This window comes from Ornithorhynchus anatinus, chromosome X1, assembly GCF_004115215.2.
Source record: "Ornithorhynchus anatinus isolate Pmale09 chromosome X1, mOrnAna1.pri.v4, whole genome shotgun sequence".
NCBI lineage: Eukaryota > Metazoa > Chordata > Mammalia > Monotremata > Ornithorhynchidae > Ornithorhynchus > Ornithorhynchus anatinus.
Genome location: NC_041749.1, coordinates 25,841,130 through 25,861,210, shown reverse-complemented (window position 1 = coordinate 25,861,210; position 20,081 = coordinate 25,841,130). Strand labels below are relative to the sequence as shown.

Here is a 20,081-nt window from a genome sequence, read left to right as displayed (position 1 = left end):
TGGGAATATTAAAGTAGATTTTTAAGTCATCTGTTTAGAGGTGCTTCCCAAGACAGAGGGGATAAAATAAAATGCATGGACTAAGTGCTTATTAAGAACAAAGTGATACATTCCCTGTCACAGGCATTTATACCCTAATAAGGAAGATTTACAAATAGAGCAGTCAACATATACAAAAGTGCTGATAATGGGTATAAACAGGTATGGGGGCTAGGAGAGGGGTGCATTTGACAGGGATGCTAATTGCCTCAGGTGTGTTTGATTGGATTAGTTTTATGCCTGGGCACCCTCATCTGATTGTCCTTCACCCAGTTGAGGGTGTTGAATAAAACCTGCAACTGAGCTGCATCTTCTGCTTTTTACAGATGGGACCAGATTAATTTGAATTATCAGCCAGATAGGTGACATGACAGCAGGCAATTTCATTATTACCATAGGCACGTCGGCTCCATTTTATCGTGGGAGCCCATATTTAATGGCTAGGAAAAGGTAAAATTCTGGGAAGATGTTAGTCCATTGTCTTTGAAACTGTCCCGTCATCACTTGTAGATCAAAGTGGTACTAATCCTTCAAGGAATAAATCATATTTACTCAGTGCTTAGTAGAATACAATATAGCTGAGTTAGTATGCATGTTCCCTGAAAATGATGAGTTTACAGTCTACATACAGTTTATATACATGCTCAAGGTGAGATTAAGGGTGCCAGAAAATTAAATATAGGTGCATAGAAATAAATATATCTATAAGCAAGAATTTAAAGCAGAACATTTCAGTCAGATTAGGATCAGAGAGATGGAAGGTTTATCTTAAAATTACAAACACCGACCACCTCCTGATCTCCAATACTGTGCTGCCAAACATTTTTTTGTTGTTCTTGAAATTCCATCACATTGTCTTTCATAAAGAAATAGATGCAATGATCAGGTTTCCAAAATGGGAAAAAAAGATCTAATGAAAAATAGATTGAAAAGAGAAGAAATTAATGTCACTTTTTAAAGAAACATTGTCTTATTAGTTGATGACACTTAATAGGTTTTTAAAGGTGCAATGCACTCATTGCAAAATTAAAATTTGTGCACAGAACAAATAAATAATAAAAATGATATCAAACTGGGCTCACTGTCTGTAATAGTGACAATTGGGGTTTGTGTTTGACTTAGGCCAAAAATGAATGCAATGCAGGGTAACACATTTATAAGGGATGGGGCAAGCCAGATTATGTGTGCAACTGTATGTAAATTAACCTGGTTTGAGTTGGGATTTTTTAATATATCATAAGATTCTACAACTGAGAAAATGTCTTAATGACACAACAGCTTTTCAATTTGCAGTTTTAATCTCCTTGTATTTGAATAATGATGGTAGAGAATTTAGCCAAGAAGTTTATATTAGAGAACAAGATACTAAGCATTATCTGCATCAGGAAAACATACAAAGCCTTCGTAAATATTTTCTGAATACCACGTTGATGTACTCTGATTTGGAAACAGGTAAGTTATATGAAGAGCATTTAAGGAGCTAGTATTTTGTAGCAGTTGGACCTGTCAGGAATTGCAAACAACTCGATTTGGCTTGAGCAGACTGATGCTAGATGCCCTTTGCCACTCATCAATCGGTAATGTCAGTGTTCCTGCATCAGGCTTGGAGGCAGAGCCAATAGTCTCCTATGAATAGTTTTGTTTGCTTGGCTCAAGGTGTCCAAGGCTAGATAGAGTTTAGTATAAGGTCCACTTCAAAATGATTTGAAGCAAAATTTGCATTGGGGAAGGCATTTTCTGCAGAAAGCACACTTTCTCTAAGCACCCATTTCTAGGAAGAGTTGTTGTTCTTTCATTTTAGAAGCAGTTCCCAGTGAATGACTGCAGTATTTCCTTAAGTGGATAAATGATGGTTCCTCATGTGAAGTTTCTTTCCCTTCTTAACCTTTCTCTTCTCCATATTACTGTCTTGGAATGTGCAGTTCATCTACATTATAAAGACTCTTTTCTCTATAAAATGAAAAACAATGTTGAGCTTGGTAACCAGAGAGACAAGAAAACGAACAGCTGAAAATATACAAAATATATTAAAATACAGGGAAAAATAAAATGATTCCGTGTTTGGATTACATAAGATTCCCCTTGATAGTTCATGTAGTGTGAACACAATCAAATAGGGCCATTTATTTTGCCAAAATTATCATTTCTTGTGTGTATAACAAGGTTTTCTTAATTGTACCACATCAGCATTTTGATTATGCTGGAGATTACATCAAAGTCTCTATGGTCTTGTATCCTCACAGCAAAAAAAGGCCTTTGATTCTGAACGTCCTTGGCTGAGCGTTGTGTGGGTCCAGGGTTGCTCTCTGAACTGACAGGGTTGCCATGCAACGTAGAGTAAGTGCCTTTCCTAGTTCTAGTCTGTTAACTCTCTCTTGCCAAGCTAAGCTGAGAAGCCTTAGTTGTACAAGTTAGTCTAATGCAAGTTAGTCAAAAACATTTAAAGGTGGCAATTTTAATGGCTAATATTTGGGCAAAGTTTGTGAGCGCCATGTGGGACAGGGACTGTCTGACCTGATTAACCTGTATTTACCCAGGATTTAGGACAGTGCTTGACAGTAGATTAAAATCCCTAAAGTTTTTCTTCCTCCAGCCCCTACTTTGATTCTCCCATCTTTCCCAGCATTATTTCAAGAGATCTTATGCCTCCTTCTAAAAATCAACTCCTTCTTCTGTACCTCTAAATCTTAACTCTTTGCATCTTATCAAAACACATGCAGCTTCCCGTTCTCCTCCAGGACCACCAACTTCAACTGTTCGCTTCCTAGTGACTTCTTCCCCCCTGATTTCAAACACACTAAGTATACCCTAGCCTATAAAACCTTAAACCCATGGATCCCTCTAGTTGCAGCTCCAGCTCCTTCCGTTCCTCACCAAACTCCTTGTGTAAATGATTTAAATCCACTGCCTCCCCTCTCTCTTCTCCAGTTCATTCTATGACCCTTTCACTTCTGCCTACTTGGCTCTATGGAAACTCTCTAAGGTCATTAATGACCTCCTTCTTGCCAAATCCAACAGCTTTTACTTAATTCTAATCCTTTCTTATCCACCCAGATACCTTCAACACCATGGACCAACCCCTTCTCCTGGAAACATTATCTAATCTGGCTTCACTGACTCTGTCCTCTTTTCTGGCCACTTCTTCTCCGTCACTTTTGCAGACTCATCCTATGCCTCCCACCTCTGTTGGAGTCCCTCGAGGCTCAGTTTTGGGTCACCTATTCTCCATCTTCACTCATGGATAATCACAGTTTTAATTACTATCTTTATACAAATGATTCTCAAATCTGCCTCCCAGCCCTGATCTCTCTCCTTTGCAGTCTCACACCTCCTCCTGCCTTCAAGACATTTCTTCTTGAATGTCCCACCCATTTTTCAATCCAAACATGTTCAAAACAGAACTCCTTTACACCCAAACCCTGTGCTCTCCCATCTTTCCCATCACTGTAGATAATACCATTATCCTCCTTATCTCAAAAGCCTATAACCTTGGCTATGTCTTCAAATCATCTCTCAGGTAACCCACATATTTAATCTGCCACTAAATCTTGTCAGTTCTATATTCCCAACATTGCTAAAATCTGCCTGTTCCTCTCCAAACTGTCACTACACTGATCCAAGTATTTATCATATTCCTCCTTGACTACTTTATCGGCCTCCTCTCTGATTTTCCTTTCTCCTGTCTCTACCCACCGCAGTCCATACTTCACTAGGATGCCTGCAACATTTTTCTTAAAAAAAAAAAAAAAAAAAAAAATCAGTTCACTTCTCCCCTCTCTCAAAATCCTATAATGGTGGCCCATCCATCTCTACATCTAATGGAGTCTGTTTCAAGTGAACCCATCTGTCATAATTAGTATTACTTTTCAAAGAATCAGTATTTAGTTCAGTGTCAGTTATTCAACAGTACTTCTCTAGTAGTTATCCTTTTTTTTAAAGCCATCATCTGTATGTGGCTATGTCACCTGCTTTTACAAAATAATTCTTATACCTTTAGAGTGCTTGAAAATGAGTGACATTTAAAGAAGGAAGTGATGTTCTGTTTTGTGAACATATATTAAAATGAAAACCTAAACTAAATTATCCTTCTTGTGGATATTCAAAAACACTTTTCATACAGCAACTTTTGGTTATGGATTTATACTGCCCTCTGTAAAAATGTACTTACTATTTTCTGGAGTCGGGAGGAGCGTAGAAGACTCTGGAAAATGAACACCTTGAAAATATTTTCCTAATGTATTCTTCTCAGATACTTATATATCTCTGTTCCCATTTTAGACTTTTCATTTTGTCTTAGAATAATTTCATCTCTTGGCTTGGGTTTATTTTTCTGCATCTGTCTTTTGTGCTTCTTACTGTGTTGAAGCAAAATACACTTGTAAATCACTTAGCCCATTTTGCCGGAAGACTTTCCTAGGTATTGTTCACGTATTTTATTTTAAAGGTTGTAAAATAATAAACTCAAAATGATATATTTCACCACATTTCAGGGAACCCTGAAGATACGGGCCACACAGAGATAAGAGCTCTATTAAATACAAAATGGGAATGAATGCATATATACTATATTGAACATTAACAAATATAAAGCCTTTGACAAACGTTTACCTGGTGCACATACAGCAAACTAAGAAGTGAGAATTACAAGAGGTGGGATACTAAGGCTTAGACCAGATTTAACAGGTTGAAATCCAACCAACAGCTTCTAAAATCCTTGAAGAATGTATATGGACCATATGTACCAGCAGAGCAGCACTAAAAAAAATTTAAAAAATGGAGGTGCTTCCATCCTAATCACAACAGAAAGAATAAGATCACCTCTAGACTGTAAACTCGTTGTGGGCAGGGAATGTGTCTGTTTATTGTTATAGTGTACTTTCCCAAATGCTTAGTACAGTGTTTTGTGCACAGTGTTCACTGAATACAATTGAATAAAAAGATGGAAACAACATTTCAATGATCTTTTTAATACACAGTCCATCCGTGGACGCATCTCTAGAAGTAATAGCAGTTATTCAACACCCACTGGGTGAAATGCACTTTCTAAAAGCAAGAAATGACAAAATATTATTATTGTTATATATTATGGAGACAGACAGACATAAAAATGTTTACAAATAGAGAAATCATATGAAAATGTTACAATATCATAAGGGGTTTAGAATCTCAAAATAGTTTCAGCCCACAGAAGGGCTCACAGAACTAATATTTGTTGTGATGGATGAGAGATGGAGTCCCCTCTGTATAAATGATCCTCAATCCAGTCATGAAGACTTTAGGTTCAAGAACCTTAATGAAAGAATTATCTTGCTAGTGCTTTATGCAATGCTAAATGTATTCTCTCATATTTCTGCTGAGGAATGGCATTCAAAGTCAGTAGATTGGCAGATAGGCAGTAATTTTATAATTAAATGTGCATAAAAATTTAAATTTTATGGACAAAACTAATTTGTACCCAAAGTAACCATAAGAAAGTTTCCGTGCTTTTCCATAAAGCCATAAACTAACAGGCAGTTGCAAAATCATCTCCTCAGTAGCTACTGCAATCAATCAGTGATATATATTGTTGACTTAAAGTGTGCAGAGCACTGGACTAAGCACTTGGAAGAGTACCCTTCAATAGAGTCGGTAGACATGCTATCTACCTTCAAAAGAGCTCACAGTATATGGTCTTTACCATCCACATTAGCCAGTCATTTTCAAGAATACCATCGACCCTGCCTACATCCCAAGATACCCTAGTGATTCTTTGATCACAAACCTCCTCCACTGATGTCATAGGCCCAGGAGGCAATTTGTATCACTGTCACTCTCCAAACCAGAGTAAGGTTGGGATTAGACTTTGTGAAAGGTCACATCAGCCACAGATGAGTAGGAATCAACATCAAAATCGCTATAGAGTATATGTTTATAATGCCTATGCATGCTTAGATCTGAATTCTAGTTGATCTGAAATGTGTATCACCATCCTAATTATTTATTGTATTCTACCTGGAAAAGAATTGAAAGAGCAGGACTATATCCATTCTGAAGAATACCAGATGAAATCCACAAGTTTGTGTCAAAAGATGTTATCCACCCTCTGGGAAACTCTTCCAACTCAACAGATTAAGATTATGATCCAGTGGTAGAACAAGTCCAGTGGGTATTCATAATGGAAGCAGCCTGGATGAGTTAAAGGAATATTAGCCTAGGATTCAGAAGATCCAAATTCAAACCCAGCTCTGCCTCTGGTCTAGAACCTACTTGGGCCTCAGTTTCCTCCTCTGTAAAATTGGGAGAATTGCTCTTCCTAGCTCTTAGATTGTGAACCTCATGTAGGACAGGGACTAGGTCTGATCTAGTGATCTTGTATCCTCTGCAGCACAGTTGCTGGGACCTATTAAGCTCTTAACAAATGATATAGTTTTATATATACACACACATACATATGTATGTACACATGTAAAGAACGCAATTACATATATGTGTGTACGTGTGTGTGTTCTTGAAAAACACAGTCTACAAAGATTTGCCACAGAAGGTGGGATTTCATCAGTGTGTATGTTTGCGCACAAATTGATAAGACTAATGCAGGACCAAAGCTCCATTTCATAACGTGAATATCAAGATTATGCTTTCCAGTGTTTTTATATTTGATACACTTGAGATAACTATTGCAATTTCCTCAGTGTCTGATTACTAATTTTTTGCCCAGACTGATTATTCTGAAACTTCTGGCCCCTAGCTGTTTTTAACTGTGCCCTGTTGTCTGAGGTATTATTCCATTCTGTCTTTAAACTTCCTTCTCTCACTTAATTATTGCTTCTTTCCTTCAGTTCACCAAAGACCAGCTGTTTGTGGTAGTGGGTTGAGGAACAGAATTGTTGTGCTCAGCACCTGCTTCCAGATACCACATTGAGCCTAAGCAGAGCTTAGGACAATAGGAAAGATATAGTCCCTGAAATTCAAAAGCAACAAAGAATACTTTTTAAACTGCTCAGTGAAGCCTGGACAAAACATCAGGTGTAGGTGCTCAATGAGGAGCAACCCACGTGCTGAACACACCAACAATATGAAGCTGAAAAAAAAGGGGAAAGTAGAAGGGAGATTTAAGGGAAGATAAGATGTGATTACAACCAGATAATAGTCCCTCCTGATTATAACATTTTCTTTTCTTTTTTAGGGTATAATTAGAAAACAAACACCTCAAACTTCTAGCTGGTTACATCTAGAAAAAGGAAAAAGTATTTCTGGGTGACATTATTTCCATGAATGCACAATGGGAGCATTATTCACAGCCTTTTAATTTGGTAAATCATTTAAATGATTTGCTCTCCAAGTTTAGAGTTTAGTCTGTCTCCGTTTAGTCTGGCATTTAGAGAAGATCATTTTGAAATCTTGTCCCAAAAGAAAAATATAATTGGACAATTGCATTTATGTACAACTTATTTTTAAATGTAGATAGGTTTTTAAGGGAAACCTTCTTTTAAAAAATTCATTTCCATAGTAAAAAGTGCACTGAGCTAGTGTCGGTGACAATTGTCATGGCAGTCTTCTCCTACTTTCAATGTTAAAATGAATTGAGACTCACCCACTCCCCCCAGTGATCTCTATGTAACTGGCTATGGTTTTCCTAAGATCTATTATAGTGGAATATATTTGACAAACCTGACAAGTTTCTAAGTGGGGTGATGTATGTTCTCAGTTATAAGAATATTCTTGGCTGCCTGATTGGGAGAAATGATCAAAATTTGGCATATTTTCATTTGCTGATGGAAAGATTAAAGGAAATTGCTTTCCTAGTGATTTGAAATGAGTACTTTGGTGCCAGACTACTTCCACAGCCATGTTTAATAGGACCAATAACTTCAGCCTGGTGACCCGTGGCTATTTTCAAAGCCATAAGGGATGAAATTTTAGGTTCAGTTTTAATGAACACTTTTTAGGAATAAAATCACCTTAGGTCTATCATAGAACTCAGATCAGAAAACCAGTGATGTGTAAATGTTCTTCATACTGTTGGTTTTCCATCTGTCATAGTTGTCTATGGGCCATTTGCAGGACTCTAAGAACACCATAAAGAGGACACTTCAGGGCTCATAAAGCATGTTATTCTTCTGAGGTCATGCTGTGTCCAGCCTCAGCAAGAGCAGAATTACTGCTGTCTCCTTTAGATTCCAAGGCTTACGACTCAATCACGTTTGTACTATTCCACATAGAGATGCTGTGGAGCATCACTCACATGACCATACTGCAATCTCCATTTTCTACTGATTACTGTGATGCCCTGCTGCTCACAAGGACACAATTTGTGCTTCCTTCACCACCTTTCAGTTCCCTCCTATAGCTAGCTGGATAATGAATTATCGGGAAAGACATTTCATAGTAAAAACAGTAAACAGGAAGGAGTGACTATGTTGAAGAGAGAAAACAGTCATTCGTCAGTTTTCATTATGCACTGAGTACAGAATACTGGACCAGGCACTTGAAAGTCTACAATAAAAGCAGAAGAAATGACTCCTGTTCTTGAGTTTTTAATCTAAAAAGACACCAAGTATCCTTTTCCTATGTCCTTAGTCTGGAAATGACAACCAACAGGCACTTCTCAGGCACTTGAGACTAGATGTAGTTATAGAAAAGCTATTTTATTATCATTATTAAGAATGATTAACACTAAATAATTAAAACAAAATTAAAATCCCATTAAAATATTGTTGATAATAATTTAAAGAACTTCAATGCTATTATCACTACTACTATTTGTTAAATGCTTGCTAAGTACACTGTACTTTAGATGCCCCCCTCAGGGTCACACTTGGATAGTTTCCAGTGCTCTACCAGTCTCGACTTTGGGAGGGAGAGTCAAGCAGAATTGACTGTCAAGCATTCCTAGCTTGGGCAGTGGCTAGCAAGTGGAAGGCAATCTGCTCCAAGTCAAAACCCACCTGTGTTGGGCAGCAGTGGCAGGAGACAGTCAAGGGTGGATACTCAAGTTTACTGCATGGAAGGAGGCTCAAGTTTATTGAATGGAAGGAGGCAATGGTAAACCACTTCCGTATTTTTCCAAGAAAACCTCATGGATACACGACAGAATGATTGCAGATGGAGTAGGGACGTTCAGGGTGTGTGGCGTCACTATAGGTCAGAGATGGCTCGACAGCAAAAGACAAGACTTTAGATGCCAAGCACTGTACTTTAGTTTCACTGAGGCACTCTCCTTCTTGACTCCTACTGGCATTTTGGCTCAGAGTCATGCATCCCAATAAGGCCAACAAAGCTCACACCCTTTTCTAATTGAGTAAATCCCTAGAGAAGCAGGACCTGGAGTTCTTACCCCTTGAATCAACTTTAAAGGAATCTAAGAAGCATCCTATCAAGTTAATAAAGTGAACTTGGCTGCCCAGCAATGCTAGTTAAAAGAGTTTTTGCTTATAAAAGTTGTTTTTCTGTACTTTTAAACCCATTATTTCTCTCAGATTACAAAATGCTTTATTTGCAAAGTGTTTAGAACCATTAGCTTCTCTATGCAAAACCCTGTGGTGAGTGGCATTATGATCCCCATTTTTCAAATACAGTGCAAGTCCAGGAAAGGGTGAAGTTCACTTGAACGGGTTCCACTAGACTGAGCAGCTAGGAATCTATATGCATCTGGATCAAAATAAAGTATTCCAGATGTCAGTTTCCATTCTTTAATCTGTGTATATTATCGATCCCATAAATTGAGAGAAGGGTGAGATAGTGATGTGGGTTTTGCTTTGTGTAGATAACTCTTAGCCCTCAATGCATGGTTGGGCACAGTTAGGGCTTTCATGTTGCTTCTCTTTACACTCTCTATTGCTTCTTCCTGCTTGTAATTTATTTTGGGTATTTCGCCAACACTAGTAAGTTCCTTGAGGGCAATACTATTGATTGCTTGATTTGGATAGACAAAGAAGGGGCAGATTCTGAAGATATCACGAAGAATTAGCAGGATTTGGTGACTGACTGGATATGGGGGTTGAAAGAGAGACGAATCAGAGATAATGGCAAGATTGTGGATTTAAGAGATGGGGAGGATGGTGGCACTCTCAGTGATGAGAAAGGAGGAAGAGTATTAGAAGGGAAGATAAATTCAGTTTTGAACATTTTGAGCTTGAGGGGATGGAGCAGCATTCATGTAGCAGTGGGTTTACTAGAGAGGGGAGTGGTTTAATATTGAAGCTGAGAAATTAAAGAGGATTAGGAAAGAGTAAAAGCTGTTAGATCTGTCAAGAACAATCTCATTGGTGATCTTGGAGAGATTAATAAAGGGGAAGAAAGCTAGATTTGTAGAAAGAGGCCAACAACACATTGGCAAGGGATTCCTCTACACTTACCAATGTCCCCCATGTCCCGCCTCCCCACCCCTGCCACACACACACACACATTCTCATTTCAAATATCTCCATTCTTAATATTTTGACCTTTCTGATTACATTCTCTCTTTCTTTCTTTCATGGTTTAAAAGCATTCCCTGTCAGAATAATATTGACCTACCATTCATTTGATATATTTCCCACACTCCAAATTAGTCTGGCAAATCATACAGAACATGGCAACATGATCACCTATGAAACCAAATGACTACAGAAACAACTCCTTTGATATTATCAGATATTGTTGAAGCTAATAGAAGCTGGAAAAATTCATTTTTGTTCATAGTGTCATTAATCACCATGCATGCCTTCCTCCAGATCGTTTTTTTTCCTTTTTTAACATAACCCAAAACCATAATATACTCCTGTTAATTTAAATAAGCCTGCACTGCAAGTGTAAAAAACCTGCAGTTTTTTAAAACAAAACAAAACATGTCATGATTTTCCCTTAATACAGAGTAAAATATACCTGTTAATAAGGATTCAGCTTCCTGTACACACTGTTCAGGAATCTATTCTTGCAAATAATCACTGACCTTGGACAAGTTACAGATTTTATCAGTAATAGCAGAGGAGTAGGGGTTGTGTTTCTCACCTAGGGACCTTTCTTTTCCAACCTGGGTATGGAGAAAGGAGGTTGGCTAAAACATTTTATGAGTTGTACACATTTTGAAGTTTGTAGCATGACTTTGCCAACTCCTTAAATCTCCCATTGGTTCCTGGCTATGGTGAATGAATCCTTATTGCTCTGACCTCCCAGATTGAGTGCTTTAAGTGAATATTTAGAAATAATATCCTCATGGAATTTTTGAAAATTTGATAGAGTATATGATGGCAAATCAAAACTCCCAAACCAGAATTCTTAGTGGAATTTAGGGGCCTGAAGGATTTATTGTTGCTCCCAAAGTGCCCTACTTTTATCCACGAAATGACTTACTTCTTATTATTAATACTTCTCTCCCAAATGCAATTTTCGTGGAAATAGAATTGTAGAACTTAAGTGATCTCAAGGGGCAGTATATCCCTTGCCTCAGGCATTTACAACTAATGCATCTGAAACAGATGATTGAATATATTATTCTTAACAGTCTCCAAGAATGGAGTTTTTTCATCCTGCTTTAGTCATATTTCTCTCTACTTAGTAATCATGCTTTTGTTCTGGAAGTTCTTCATTTTGTCTAATCCAAGGGGTGCTTGCTTTTGTCCTTGTCTCCAAACATTTCCTTCTATGTAAATAGGTCTAATCAGAATCTTTCTACCTTTCATCTGCAGGCCATTAAGATGGTTATTCTGGATAACTTCAAGCCTTATTTTCTCTCAAACCCAACATTTCCTGTAAACATTTCCTGTAAACCTGTTTACATTTCCTGTAAATATTGCCTGTAAACCCATTATGGTGGGGACCATGTCTTCTAGCTATGTTGTATTGTATGCCGCCAAGCGCTTAATACTGTGCTCTGTACATAGTATGTGTTCAACTAATACAATTGATTGATTTTAAGTAGATTTGAAAAAGGAATATTAAATAATTGGAATGACATGAAGATCCCCCAAAACTTGACATACAAAAGCTGATATGTTGAGAGCAAAAGCCACGGAAGAAATTGGATAACAGTTTAAAGGGTAAAAGTTCCCCCAGAGGACACTGATGGCAACAAAGGTAAATAAAAATATTTTTTGTGTTTACAACTCAAATTAACTCTTAAGAAAGGTATTTCTAACGGGCAATTAGTGAGACAGTTTTTTTGAGTTCATTCCACTATTAATAAATTCTATTCATACGACACTAGCATTTCGTTATCAACAATATCTGCACTACTATTTCTCTAATCTTACTCATTTTTAAAGGTTAATACTATGAAACCATTGTTCCAGTAGCAGAGCAGACATTTCACAGCTTTATGAAAAAATTTCACACTATCAATAGTATTTATTGAGTGCTTACTGTGCAAGTATTGACTTTACTTACTATAGTGTCTATTGAGCACAGTAGACAGACATTAATAAATAATTTACAGATATTTACATAAAGTGCCATGGGGCTGAGGAAGTGGTGAATAAAGGGTGCAAATCCGAGTAAATATTATTACCCATATTTCTGCTCTTACATGAGTTTGATACATTTTATCAAGGTTTGTCATACTTATTTGATTCTGAATTCTTTTGCAATAAAAGCATTTTCATATTTCCCAACATAAGAACTCTTTATCTTCTGAACATATCAGTTATTGGACTGTCTCAAAGTAATTGCTTAAAATTATGGGTCAAAATATCTTCTCTTCTACAAAAGCTAAACTTATAGTATGAATCCATATGAAGATCCATAACTTCCTTGTACGGGCAAAAAGATTTAAGGAGACCGATATTAGAGATTTTTATATTGAGTACTGAAGAGTTAAAACAAAGTTACTTAAATATCAGAAACAAAGATACAATCCTTAAATTTAAATTTCTCATTTTAAAGTTTCTTCAGTTGATTCTATAAAATTCCTGGATATGGGCATGAATTAGCACTAAAAAATGTTTTAAAAGTTCCTAAACCCTTACCTATGGAGACAGTTTATATGAAAAATAATTGTGTTAACTGGCGCTCCATCTTGCCCTAACCTTGCCCTAAATTTAATTTTTAGCTAGCCCTGACAAATGTACACAAAGGAAATGGCCCAAGTTCCTGTAGATTGATTTCCATTATTTTTAATATAAACAAGAGCATCACTACTATCCTCCTTTTTCTTTCTTCATAAAAAAAATTCTAGCTAAATCTTTGTCCCAAATCAATAAATGTTTCCACCTCAGAAAAAAAAAGAGCAATGCCAGGATTATCACTAAAAGAACAAATTGGATTAGCCAGTCTTCAGTTTCCATGTCTGTTTTCTCTAGACAATCCTAAGGATTTTCAAAGTCTTTCCAGAAAAAAATGCCATTCAAGGTCTCTCCTTCAAACTTTCTGGAAGGTGAAAATGTTCTGGAAATCTCAGGAGAAAACTAGGCCCACTTTACATGCTACTTGATGTTATAGAATTTGTAAATAACAGGCTAGACTATTGTAATTGATATTGCAGGGGGAAGCAGCATGGAGAGAGCACAGGCCAGGTGCTAGATCTGGGCTCCAATCCCAACTCCGCCACTAGTCTGCTGTGTGATCATAGGAAAGTCACTTCACTTCTCTGTGCCTCAATTACCTCTTCTGTAAAATGGGCATTAAGACTGTGAGCCCTATGTAGGATGGGACCATGTCTTACTTGATTTTCTTGCATTTAACCCAGTGATTAGTGCACTGCCTAAAACATAGTAAGCACTTAAATTACATAAAAAAGGGAGAGGTAGATTTTGGACCTTTAAAATCCCAAAGTAAGCCATAAATTCAGTCAATCAATAGTAGAATCCCTCATGCCTTTCTCAGGTTTTAAACAACCTGATAGCAAAAGCAAATGACTTGAATTTGCATTCTTTACTTTACTTGGTTATTTGAGAGCTTACAAGTATCTATACCAGAGGAAGAAGCAAAGATGAAGATATTCCACAGACTGGTTAGGTGACAATTCTATCCTGCTTTTGAAGATCTTACTGTTTGTCACCTCTGTCAAGCCTTTGTTACCATCTTTAGACCAGGGCTCTGTCTAAGCTGAGAAATTCACCAAATTCATTCATTCAATCGTATTTATTGTACATTTACTGTGTGCAGAGCACTGTACCAAATTCCTCATGCTAATTTCAATCAATGGTATGAGGACCACACCAAGTGCTTGAAGAGTACAATAGAGTTGGTAGGCTCAGTTGCTGTAGTGAAGGATCACTGTAGGTGTACTCTCCTAATAATTTAGTTCCGAGGCACATAACACAATAAACACCATTGGAGAGATATCACAATAATTACCATTTACAAGGATAAAAGGAGAGAGGGCTGACTGTATAAACTTCTTGGATAGCTCCTTTGTTATTTTGTTGACAACATTCTACCAGAGTCCTTCTGGATAAAATATTGTAGAATATAGTTTAACGATATACTTCTTGTACTGTAGTGTTACTGCAGCCCAAGATGTGGTATAACCAATGTAAACTTTGTTGCATGACAGAGGAAAATATATGGAAGCAAAACATCTTTTTGCTGTTCTGACCTTGCACTTGATCCTGTCTGGGTTACCAGGAATTTGGCAACTGCTAAGCAGATTTACCAGCTCCCCTCAAAAAAAACTGATGATTAAACTAGATAATGGACAACTTGATCTTCCTTCTTTTCAGACAACCTAAAACTGTAGCTCACTAATATGTCCCTTAGTGGACATGATATTCTGGCAGTGGAGAATAATCCAGGGTAGATTTTACATATAGCAGATAATCTAGTATTGCTTAGTGGTTCAGCACTCTGGGACACCTGAGCTTTAGTCCCAGATCTTCATGCAGGGGGATGGTCTGCCATTAGTAGATGTTTCTTCCAGAAAAACTACTCATTCAATCATATTTATTGAACACTTACTATGTGCAGAGCACTGTACTAAGTGCTTGGAAAATACAATTCAGCAGCAGAGATAATCTCTACCCAACAAAGGCCTCACAGTCTAGAACGGGGGAGACAGACATCAAAACAAGTAAACAGGCATCAATAGCATCAATATAAATAGAATTATATACATCAATAAAATTAATAGAATAATAAATATGTACATATATACACAAGTGCTGTGGGGCAGGGAGGGGGGTAGAGCAGAGGAAGGGAGTAGGGGCGATAGGGATAGGAAGAGGAGTGGAGGAAAAGAGGGCCTTACTCTGGGAAGGTCTCCTGGTGGAGGTGAGCTATCTAAAACAGTCTGTGAGATGACACAACAGACCTAATTATTATAATTAATCAATAATCATTAATGGTATTTATTGCATTCCTACTATGCATAGAAGAACACTGCATTAAGTGCTTGGGAGAGTGATACAACAGAGTTGTGTTGCCACATTTGTTGTGGTAGCAAAGACCACAGCAGCTATTAAGACAATCACTTGCTGCATTATATCGCTACAGCAAAACATTAGAACTATGCTGTGGTTACACAGGCCACCGATGGATTTTGCCTGTAAAAATTCTTCACAGCATACAACTTTCCTGCCTGCTGATTCACTCATTTTACAATGTGCCCTAGCAGGAATATCTAACAGGGATGAGAAAGAGCAAATGGAGCAACTCACCAGCACTACAATTAATTCCTTTGTGCAAGTTTTCAGGCCTGAGGTTTCAAGAGAGACTTCCCCATCCTTCTCTACAGGAGACTCCATTATCATATTAGACATTAAGGTTCATTCTTAAATGCTGAGCTTCATTTTTTTTCACTCCTGTGTCTGCAAACTGATGCCTCGGTTTTGCTGGCAGAGAATCTGTGTGATTTGCCAGTCCAAGAGCTGCCTTCAGGCATAGCTAGTTTATAGACCGCTCTGCAGTCAGTTCATGATCTAGAATGTCCAGGCAACAATTACAGCCTATTAAATCAACCAGATCACATGGTGTATAACACTGGAGGAATGAATTATTTTCCCCTTCCTCGGCCTTTTCTCTCTTTTTCCACTGGACCAGTTTGATCTCTTATATGCTACAGCACCTGGGCCAAAGGTTGAATCAAATCACCGATAGGAAATATCCAAGCATAATCAGTACACGATTCAAGATTTGAATTGTGTTTTCATGGCAGGAAAATACGTAACTTATTTTTCTTCTGTCAAGACTGAGTTCCAAATACAGCCATTCCTCTATTAAAAATTAATTAATGGTGGTGTTGTAGGGCTCTCTCTCTTGCAGATAATGCAATAAAGTTTCCCTTGGCTAAAGTACTCTCCTTCATCTCAAGTATTTTAAATGAATTGAATAGAGTGATTAAAGCCCATTTTCTTTTAGCATTATAGAGTTACAGATGTATTTAGACAGACCCAGGAGGACGGCACCAAGTAGATAAATCCAATCTCTCGAGTCCCATGTACCTGCATTGATAGCCCAGGAAAGAGGAGTTCTGGGAAAGTGTAGATCCTCTGTTCCAGGTTTCCATTCTCTCCCATTGCCTCACGATGATTTATCCACTCTAGAGTCTCCCCATCTTCAAAGCTCTTCTGAGTTCACACCTCCTCCAATTAATCTCCCAACTGTTCACATTATAATCCCCAATTGCCACTTCGACTCCTTTTGCCACCTAAGCATCTAAATTCTATAGGGGATTGTGAGGTATGTTTTATATTTAATTTTAATCCTATTGTACTATATCACATAAGATATATTTTGCATGATCCTTAGGGTCAGGGTTCATGAGAGGCAGGTTGAGGTCTGGATCCCCTGCCCCATGCCTCTTTGATTACATGGAGAATTGTGAAATTCTGCATTAGTTGTGCCAACAACAATTTGTGTGGTTGTGAGGCTTTCTTTGTTTTGTCTTCTATTTCTTGATTTTTTGCCATTCCTCTGGTTTTCTTAATAAAGTGGAAAAGACTACCCCAACTCTTATTAAGCCATTATTCCTATCTTTTTCAATGGTGTTATACTGAATGGGGCAGGGTACAATGGGGTCTGTTGTTATTTAGCTCATGGAGAAATTGTGGTCTATGATCTCAGAGAGCACCCATTCTCCCTTCCCACTGTTTTGCAATAAATGCCACTGGGCACAAGGGGACTAAAAGAAACAGTGTGAATGGCTCTGAAGCAACCATCATCGCTCCTATATAAAACACCCAAGTGGGTAGTAGGTTCTACCTTTCCGCCCCAACCACTGGGGTTTGAACAGTGCTCACCAAAAATACAAGGGGCCAGAAAAGATGAAGTACTTTTCATGAACACGCTCCTAATACTGCATCATTGAAGTCCCAGTGTGCAAGAAATGCTCTCAAAAACACTGGGGCTTCAATGATGCAGTATTAAAAGTGTTGTCTTGAAACTGAAGGATAACTCTACATTTAGCATACAGATGGAAGATCTCTATTGTGTTATCACCAAGTGTCTTTTTGATAAACAAGATGTGAAGAAATAGCACCGTTAAAATTATATTCTATATTCACATGCATACATAAAATCTAAACTTTCATGTTGGCACACATCTACATTGTATTTTGATCATGTAGTTCTATTTAGAGTATTCATTCCCAAGGTTCATAAAGTTTTTATATTGTTTTTGTCCTCTTTTTGGTTTTAGAACTTAATTTTATGTCCTCTGGGAAACTATACAATGTTTAACACTTTTCAGTCTCCTGTTATGGAACCAATTTAACAGAACTATGGTAAAACAGCAGTTGTGTGATCCAGGCTGGTGGCCTGTGAGAGATTCTTAGGCAATGTCTGCTTAAGATTTCCACATTTTAAAACTCCACTATTGATTTAGAAGCACCATAGCCTAGTGCCTAGAGCACTGGCCTGGAAGTCAGAAGGACCTGAGTTCTAATCCCTGCCCCGCTACTTATTTGTGACCTTGAGCAAGACACTTTACCTCTCTGTGCCTCAGTTACTTCATCTGTAAAAATGAATTACAACTGTGAGCCCCATGGGGGACATGAATTGTGTCCAACCTAATTAGATTGTATCTACCCCAGCAGTTAATACAATGCAACCCACATAGAAGTATTTAACAAATACCTTAAGCCCCCCCCCCCCCCCAAAATCTTTCTGGATGTAAAAAATGAGTACACCCTCACACACTTGGCTTCCTCTACCTTCATCAATAATAGGTTTATGGCTAAGTCATGACATGATAATCATTACAAAGAAGATCCCCCCATTAGTGATTTTAAGAATATATTCTATTCATAGAGAATTTTGAATTTTTTTTTAAATCCCAGAATAAGAAATATTTTTAGCAGCTGGCAACATTCTCATCCAAAATTCTTTCACTTTTTATAGCTATGGGAGATCAGATTAAGTTCAGTAACCTACAGTATATTGCTAATTGAACAAATCTCTCTATTTTTTCCATTATCAGCCACCTGATTTTTTTTTTTTAAACAAGGACTTGTTTCTTTCAGATATGGATTCTGGAGGTCCATGCCAAATTTATTTGACCTTCATTATTTAACTTTCTTAAATCACAAAATTTTGAAGTTTGTCATCTGTTCCTCAGCTTCAACAGCTAGCACAAATATTACGGTATACGCTTCAGGAATGTCTTTTTCCTTGCAATATGCCTTTTATATACTTATTTCTTTTTGACCCAGATTGTTGCAGGACCTCCATAATTATCATTTCTCACAATCTGCTGATGCCATTTTACACACATACTTCACTAAGCACTGAGAGGAATTAGAGAACTGCAAGATCCTGATCCTGAAGGAGTTTGCGGTCAATAAACCAATTAATCAGCGATATTTACTGAGGACTTACTGTGTGCTGAGCACTGCACTGGGCACTTGGGAGAGAACAGTATAATAGTGTTGATAGACATGTTCTCTGTCATCAAGGGGCTTACAGTTTAAGTGCGGATACAGTTTAAATGAATTACTGATATGGGACATGGAGCAGAGATATAATAATTATAATCATAATAATGGTATTTAAGTGGTTATTATGTGCCAAATACTGTTCTAAGCACTGGAGTAGATACAAGGTAGTCAGGTTGTCCCCTACTGGGGATCACCATCTTAATCCCCATTTTACAGATGAGGTAACTGAGCCCCAGAGAAGTTAAGTGACTTGCCCAAAGTCACGTAGCTGACAAGTGGCGGATCCGGGATTAGAACCCACAACCTCTGACCCCCAAGCCCGGGCTCTTTCCACTAAGCCATGTTGCTTCTCTATCTACAAAAGTGCATTGGGGCTGGGGATTGGATAAATAATAAGTGCTTAAGGGGGAGGATTTCAAGTGCCTAGTTGATGGAGAAGGGGATGTGAACAGGAGAAACAATAGTCTAGTCTCCTCCTCCTTGTTTACTAGTCCAAGATGACTAATTTTCTGGTTTAAAAACTGTCACCCTGGGATTTTTTTTTTAGAAAGAACAATATACCTTCAAGGAAGAGGAGTTATCTTTGAGCTCAGACACAAGCAAAATAATGGTTGATGTGGACTTTTTTTTTTTTTTTGAAGACAACTGGAGTGTGGCACCTTCTTTCCCTTTTTTTCCCCAACCTGTACACAGAACTGACCCAAGCTACTCGGCGTGTAAACAGAAAGGAAGAATATACAGGGGACAAGATGCAGACAGAATGATTAAGGATTTCAGATACCCAAATTTAGTAAAACAAGCACACACTGAAGATGAAGCTCTTTGTTCTTTCAGCTTTTATAATGGTATTTGTTAAATGCTTACTATGTGTCAAGCACTGTTCAGCTTTCTAAAAGAGTAGAATACCAGCTGCTTGCTATACCTTCTCCAAAGTACCCTCTTGAACCTTTCGAATCTTATGGAAATACTTACACTGACTCTAGGGTAACTATTCATTCATTCAATAGTATTTATTGAGCGCTTACTATGTGCAGAGCACTGTACTAAGCGCTTGGGATGAACAAGTCGGCAACAGATAGAGACAGTCCCTGCCGTTTGACGGGCTTACAGTCTAATCGGGGGAGACGGACAGACAAGAACAATGGCACTAAACAGCGTCAAGGGGAAGAACATCTCGTAAAAACAATGGCAACTAAATAGAATCAAGGCGATGTACAATTCATTAACAAAATAAATAGGGTAACGAAAATATATTCAGTTGAGCGGACAAGTACA

At 37.8% G+C, this 20,081-nt stretch overlaps 1 long non-coding RNA gene across 1 annotated transcript in view; it reads right to left on the bottom strand.

Annotated features, from left to right (window-relative positions):
* Positions 1-1,318: 1,318 nt before the first annotated feature.
* Positions 1,319-20,081, bottom strand: part of LOC103164697 — a 60,327-nt gene continuing 41,564 nt past the window's right edge. Inside the window, exons 2-3 of the long non-coding RNA XR_484289.3 lie at positions 4,208-4,394; positions 1,319-1,989 (exon numbers count right to left, since the gene is read on the bottom strand). This is a non-coding gene — a long non-coding RNA (uncharacterized LOC103164697). The remainder of the gene's footprint in view (positions 1,990-4,207; positions 4,395-20,081) is intronic.